Genomic DNA, 7,120 nt, shown 5'->3' on the forward strand with positions numbered 1-7,120 from the left:
CATCATTTGCTTTTCAGTATTTGCAATTTGGACCAAAAACGCAAAGGAGAAGGCATTCGCCATATCACATTGATATTTAATGCCATCATAGAACTGGTATACAAAGTTTTTGTTAAATTTATTCCTTTATACACTGGCATATTTTATAAATAAACGCAATAAGTTTTGTTAAAACGTTATGCATTACTTTTCGCTTATTTTCTTACCATCTGCAAATGTGTTGCCTCGTAAACTCTTACTTTTTGTTAGTGATTGAATAAGTAAATAAGATATTCAGGGCTTCCATGGCCGAGTGGTTAAAGTCCCTGATTTTTATACACATGCTTCTCACTGCTGTGGATTCTAGTCCCACCAGAGTCCTTGAATTCTTTCATCAAACTAGCTAACAAAACGTCTGTGCTTTAACTCATATGTTTACTCCACTTGCCTTCACTTTAAAAATTATAAATATCTTTGACCGTTTGATTTCAAATATTCGTTTTTCTTTAAAGGTCCATTATGCCTCTGAAATGCTATCATTTTCATTTAAAAAAATGTTTATTTTTGGTATCTTGTTACAGTTTCCGAAAAAATAATCATTCACTAGATACTCAAACTATCTTTTGCATCGCAATTGGTATACCTTTAGTGAATAAGCATTTTGTATGGAAGTCAAAATACCATTTTGTTTACATTTTGCTACCTTTACGACACATCACTTAATGCTCAGTGCTACCGTTTTCAGTTGTAATAAATTACTATCATGCGTTTCATCCATTATTTGAACATTATCAAACACATGTTTGACATTTCTAAAGAATTAAAACAATATGGATTTCTGAGGCACAATGTGCCTTTAATTATAACTTGAATCACTGTATCATTGTTTTTTTTTTGTTAATTTTGGTTAATGTGTACTAACTAAATAAAATTTACTTAATCTGTCGTCTAACCAGTCTAACAAATTTCAATAATGCATTATGTATAGGTTAGTGTTTAATAATATGTATTAACAAAAATAATTGGTCAAGCCTGCCACAGGCAGGCGACCAATTATTTTTGTTAATGCATATTATTAAACATTAACCTATTTAATGATCAACATTATTTTTTCAACCAATAATTCAGAGTGCAAATCACACCTTAAACTCCTCCCTAATATAATGCATTATTGAAATTTGTTAGACTGGTTAGACGACAGATTAAGTAAATTTTATTTAGTTAATACACAGACTTAGCAGAAATTTGAAAAATATTACAATGTGATTGAACAAAAAATAATGTTGATCATTAAATTAGGGAGGAGTTAGGTGTGATATTTGCACTCTGAGTTGTAAAATATCTAGGTTAGCAAAACAATGCCAACGTAAAAAACAATTAAGCTAGGTCAGATGTTTCTAAATGTAAGGATACAATCAATTAATTTATTACATAGATAATACATGTGGGGCATGCAGAGACAAATGATTACATAGTAACTTTTTTATATCCTTTTAACTCCAAGCAAAATGTATAAATTGCTGACTGTTTTAAACTCCGTTTTTTTTGAAAAAGTAACCAAAACATAATTTTCTTTCAGTTGATAGGAATGAACTGCATTAACAATCCTTGATATTAAGAATACAATGATATCATTTTTGGCTGGAAAACTCCCTCTACCTGTAAACCTAGACTGACACACAGAAAAACTGTTTTTCAAATCAATACGGATTTTAAATGTTAGTGAATATCTTAAAGCTTATAACAAATTTGTATAAATTATTATTCTTATGTATTTTCTCACATTTTCCATTTATTTATAAAGGCTGCACACATTTCATTAACTCCATTGTTTTAACCTAATTGCATCACCCCCCCCCCCCCACCAGATATGCTATAGAGACATGATAGTCTTACTGTAGATAAAGGTATAAATTCTGTGACATCTAAATCTAAATATGATATGTTAGAAACTTGACAAGGTGTAGACATCTTGTATAGCGAAAGGGCGGAACTATCGGTGATTTAGTGAAATGCGTTGTTTTTGGTTGAAAAAATAATGTTGATCATTAAATAGGTTAATGTTTAATAATATGCATTAACAAAAATAATTGGTCAAGCCTGCCGCATATATTATTAAACACTAACCTATACATAGTGACTAAATGTAACAAATACCGCCATATAAAAACATAAGCGTTCAGTTAATAAACACCACCATACCAAATAACAAGCAATTATATTTGTTCATCTTTTTTATAATTACATTAAAATGAGGGCCAAGACACACCTGACACTGCAGAGGTCAAAGAACTACTATCGCAACAGAAAAATAACATTGAGCCGTGTAATATTAAATCTTTTCAAAAGTTCATTTGATATAATATAAAAACAACCAATTAAACATTCGTCCTATAGACAAAAAGTGAAATATTTGATCTTGAATAATTGAAATAAGTATTTTCTATCTCTTTACATATGAACTTTACCTTTCTTTTAATGTATATGTATGCTAAAGGAAACTGTGCGTGAAACTTACTATTTTGTTTTCGTGCAACTTACTATCCAGAAATTGTTCGTTTTACTTACTATACACTTGCAAAAACATTTGTAGGCTACAGACCTTCAAAAATATATTTTATATGGACTTCTACGATAACAGATGTCAATAAAATGATTGATTTTGTGGCCTAAATGCAGAAAGTAAGCTTATTTTCATTTATTTAGGTACCAAATTATATCGCTTCGTGAGAATTACTATCGCTGAATGTTCAATTTTCACACAATTCAAACAATATTCTCAAAAACCACAAAACGTAGGATAATGCACTTTGTATTGTCATTAGGGGGCCTCTGTGGCCGAGTGGTTAATGTCGTTGACTTGAGATCACAGGTCCCTCACCACTGTAGGTTCGATCCTCACTCGGGTCGAAATCTTTCATGTGAGGAAGCCATCCAGCTGGCTTACGGAAGGTCGGAGGTTCTACCCAGGTGCCGGCTCGTGCCTGAAATAATGCTCGGAGGGGCACCTGGGGTCTTCCTCCACCAATAAAGCTGGAAAAAAATCGACGAAAAATCTTGGCGGGACGCTCTAGGATGACCCGACTTGAGTGTACGGTCGCCCATATGGGCTTTCCGGCGGCGACCTTAAATAAACGCATAAAAAAAGATGTATTGTCATTTGAAGAAAATTACCGCGCATATGATACACTAGGTTTTGTGTTGATTTAAGAAACGTTTGTCACCTTAATTTAACATAATAAGGTACTTACCGGGGCTCCGCAGTAGCCATTTTCTCGTGGGTATTACTATACAAAGTCACGTGATCCCCCCCCCCCCCGTGAATAGTAACATATTAAAAGCTGAAAGATTATAATTTGCTTTTTTTGGTCTATTTCTCGTATTTTTTGTTATTAATATCACATAATATGTAATCTAATAATTTAAATGACAATAGTACTGTATTATTATCGTCTGCTATAGTGCGTGGTTAAATATGTGTACATTGGTTAAATGGATTGTGAACTTGCACATTACAGTTAAAAATAATTTCGATCAAAAGTTCAATTTAGAAAAGGAACCATGTCTGTGACTGGTCCTCGGGATATTGCAATAGAATTGTAAAATACAGAACCCTAAAGGATATACAACAAATAAAACTTGATAACTGTTGCGAATTCGTTTTCCTTTACGGTAGTTAAGTAACTGTCTATGCCCCCTGGGATCGGCTTGAGCAACATTAAACATTAAACATTAAAATGGTTAAACTTTGCAATAGAGCTTCCGAAGATGCACATATGGCTGTGACATTAGAGAACATTCATTATGAAAAGAGATACCTTAAAGTAAAAAAAAAGAGTATCAGAAGTTATAAGCTATAAGTTATAAGTTACTAAAACGACGAGACAGGATATATACACTATACCGTGAACCAAAATGAAAAGTTCTATACAATCCTTACAAGAAAGTGTAACATATTACGCCGTCGTCAATGTTCATTTTGTCCTCCGTTTCTTTTCAATCTCAATACGAGTTTCCAATTAATCAAAATTACTAGTTTTGCTACTCACGCACAAAGTACGGAGCGTACAAATATTAGTACAGCTCTTTATCGTACAGATACAATCAACTTTTCGAATACTGACATATCATCTCTTTATAAAGAAATCTAATTGACAAATTTAAGCAATAACTTTTAAACATGAACTATATAATCAAACATTCATATAAGCGTATGTCATATAGTGCGAAGGTAGTCAGTAGACAGAGCAATAAACAGCCAGATTTATAAAACGGAAACTTCTATTTTAGAGAACCTTCCTTTCTCCTTAATTTTGGTTTAGTAAATCTAAATCAAGATATTGTCCTTGAAAGTGATATTCTTTACCTTCTTGGACAGTTCCCTATTAAACGACGTGATAGTTATGTGGTGTAAAATACATTTTGATAAAAACATGTCAGTTTATTACTAAAACAGAATCTTATGATGCGAACCCATCATAAATTATTTAAATTGTTATATTTATTCATCTTAACACTCCATGGTTCTATTTTATGTTTAAATAATGCACTCGTTCAAAATTCATTACAATATTCTTTTCTTTTGTAATGTTCAGCATTGAATTACTAGTAAACACTTAAATCTTTCACAAAAGATTTAATCATAATGGTTAATGAGTCGTTTGACAAGTCTTTAATCTGTACTGTCATGCGATATCGTAGAGTGATACTTTAGCCGTTAATCTCTTGTTTTATTTTTCTTTAAAATAATGTTTGCAATAGTAAAGACGATAAATGTGTCATCTCGAATGATTTAAAAACATAATTTAAACAGCGAGTACTTTATGATTCATTTATATGACTAATGTCGCCACGCCTCGCCAAATGTATAAAATAACGAAAAGGTTTAAAAATAACAATGGTAAGTACCGTTTAAAGGGACGCAATATATTTAGTATATGAAATTAGTATTGACGAGTTATTCATGAAAATTCTATTGTATATGTATACGTACAATGGTTAGTACCGTTTAAAGGGACGCAATCAATAATTGTATCATTGTGAATTTTCTATTGCATATGTATACGTATGTACAATGGTTGTATCTTTAAAATTTTAAGAATTATTATTACGAAAAGTTTCTGTAAAAGTATAAAAAAGGGAAAAGAAAACTAAATTTTTAAAATTATTTTTTTATAAATTGATTGCTTTAAGAAAAAAAAGTAAAAGGAAAATTTATTTGTTAATTTTAATAAGAAAGTTTTTCATGACACGCTGTTCATATATAGCATGCTTTTTGTAAAGTTGTCGATCTTTTCGAATTCTTTTCAAGTTTTTTTCCCCGACTATTTTTGATATTTATTAAGATACATATTTAGTTCGTTGTCAGTGAATTTTTATATTATTGCTTTGCCAATATCTAAGTTTGGAACAGTTCGTTCGTTTCAATATCAAAATACTGAAACAGTTACATATATTGCGCTACAGACAGTAAAGAGCCCGGTCAAGTTACACGTACAGATGTGTAGACTAACCTGGCAAAAGCTATGCATTTTCGGTCCCAGCAGGGAAAATGGTAATGATAATATAGTATTTTTTGTGTTTAATCATTATACTTGAATCATGATGATATAATACAATTTTCGAGGACCTCTTTGGCTGTAGTCATCCCCTACAGATTCCTTATCAAGTGTCCTTCACTTTATTCTACCGAGGACCATCTGTAATTACCAGTTATGTTCAAATGTCGCGAAATAAATGGTTTTAAAAATTTAAGCTGTTTTGAAGGTCGTATTCAATGAAAAAAAAAAGCCTAATGTTTGATTCTGAAATGAAAATTTGTAAAAGATCATAGAAAATGGATTATTAAATCAAATAAACTTTGAACTAAAAGCGTTTTAAAATTCAAATTTAAAAATTAAGTTATGCTAATAACTTATAAGTTCCAAAATTGTAGTTAAATAAAATTTTCACAAAAACATTTTATTAATACAAGAAAATTCATGTCAATTACCTCATAATTCATGCATACAATAAAAATGCTAAATAAGGATACGAATTAACAAAGGTCCAACACTGAATAAATTGAACACAGTTATACATGTATTTATATTATGCGGCCCTCTCATGAACATTATGACATTTTATTCAACGAGTTAGCTCAAGATAGTAATAACCTACACGAATATAATATTTTATTTATCACATACATAAGATAAAATGTGTTTATAGTAAAGATTATCTCTTTTTTATATTTACACGTCTTAAAGCGTAACGCTAACATGTTATTGAAATAACGTTTTTTCTTGATATATTTGATCCATGAAATAATGTAAATTTTACATTCAGTTTCTAGCTGTTACAATAAAAGAAATATTGTTTGTTTTGTTATATTTATGTAACAACAAAAACAATATGTTTCCATGTTATAAACTAGTCAATAACAATCAATATTAATAATGTGCATGTATGTTTGTTTGTTGTAAAATATGAACAGAACGTACAGACTTCAGCATAATTATCTTAAATAACTCAAGGTAAATTTATAACACATATGAATTTACATAAAAAAGCAGCTGTGATTCATATTTGCTGATTACATATAACATGGTTTATATTATTACACACAATATCATTAAGGATTTCATATAAATAGAGGCCATATGGAGCACGAAATGTATTTGATATTCATATAGAGATACTTAGGACTCATGAAAACGTCGCAAAATAGGGGTACGATTTAAAAATATACATCAATTGATCTCCGTGCGTGATGAAACGTCATTTCTATCCCGAAAATATATATTATAATAGTTAGACTTTGTTGGAACCTAAACCCATTTGCACTATACTCATAATATGTACATTTGTTTTTGTGTTTTTCATATCTTACAAATTATACAGTATTGTCGCAGTAAAATATTATAAAATATATTATTAAAACTAAAGTGCTATTTTAATCATATTAATCATTCTGAGGGGTCCACAAGAAGGAAGCCCCATTTATTGAAAAAAAAAATGGAACTTTTTTAAAAAAATCTTCTGGGTGGAAGGTTTTAGGAAGTACTACCCACCATGCACCAGAATACACACCAATTGTTGTTTGAATTATTAGTGACTACACAAAAATAAAAACTTGCAGAAAAAGGACTAATGTATTATT

Source organism: Ruditapes philippinarum, unplaced genomic scaffold (assembly GCF_026571515.1).
Source record: "Ruditapes philippinarum isolate M1 unplaced genomic scaffold, ASM2657151v2 ctg2865_1_1_1_1, whole genome shotgun sequence".
Classification (NCBI taxonomy): domain Eukaryota; kingdom Metazoa; phylum Mollusca; class Bivalvia; order Venerida; family Veneridae; genus Ruditapes; species Ruditapes philippinarum.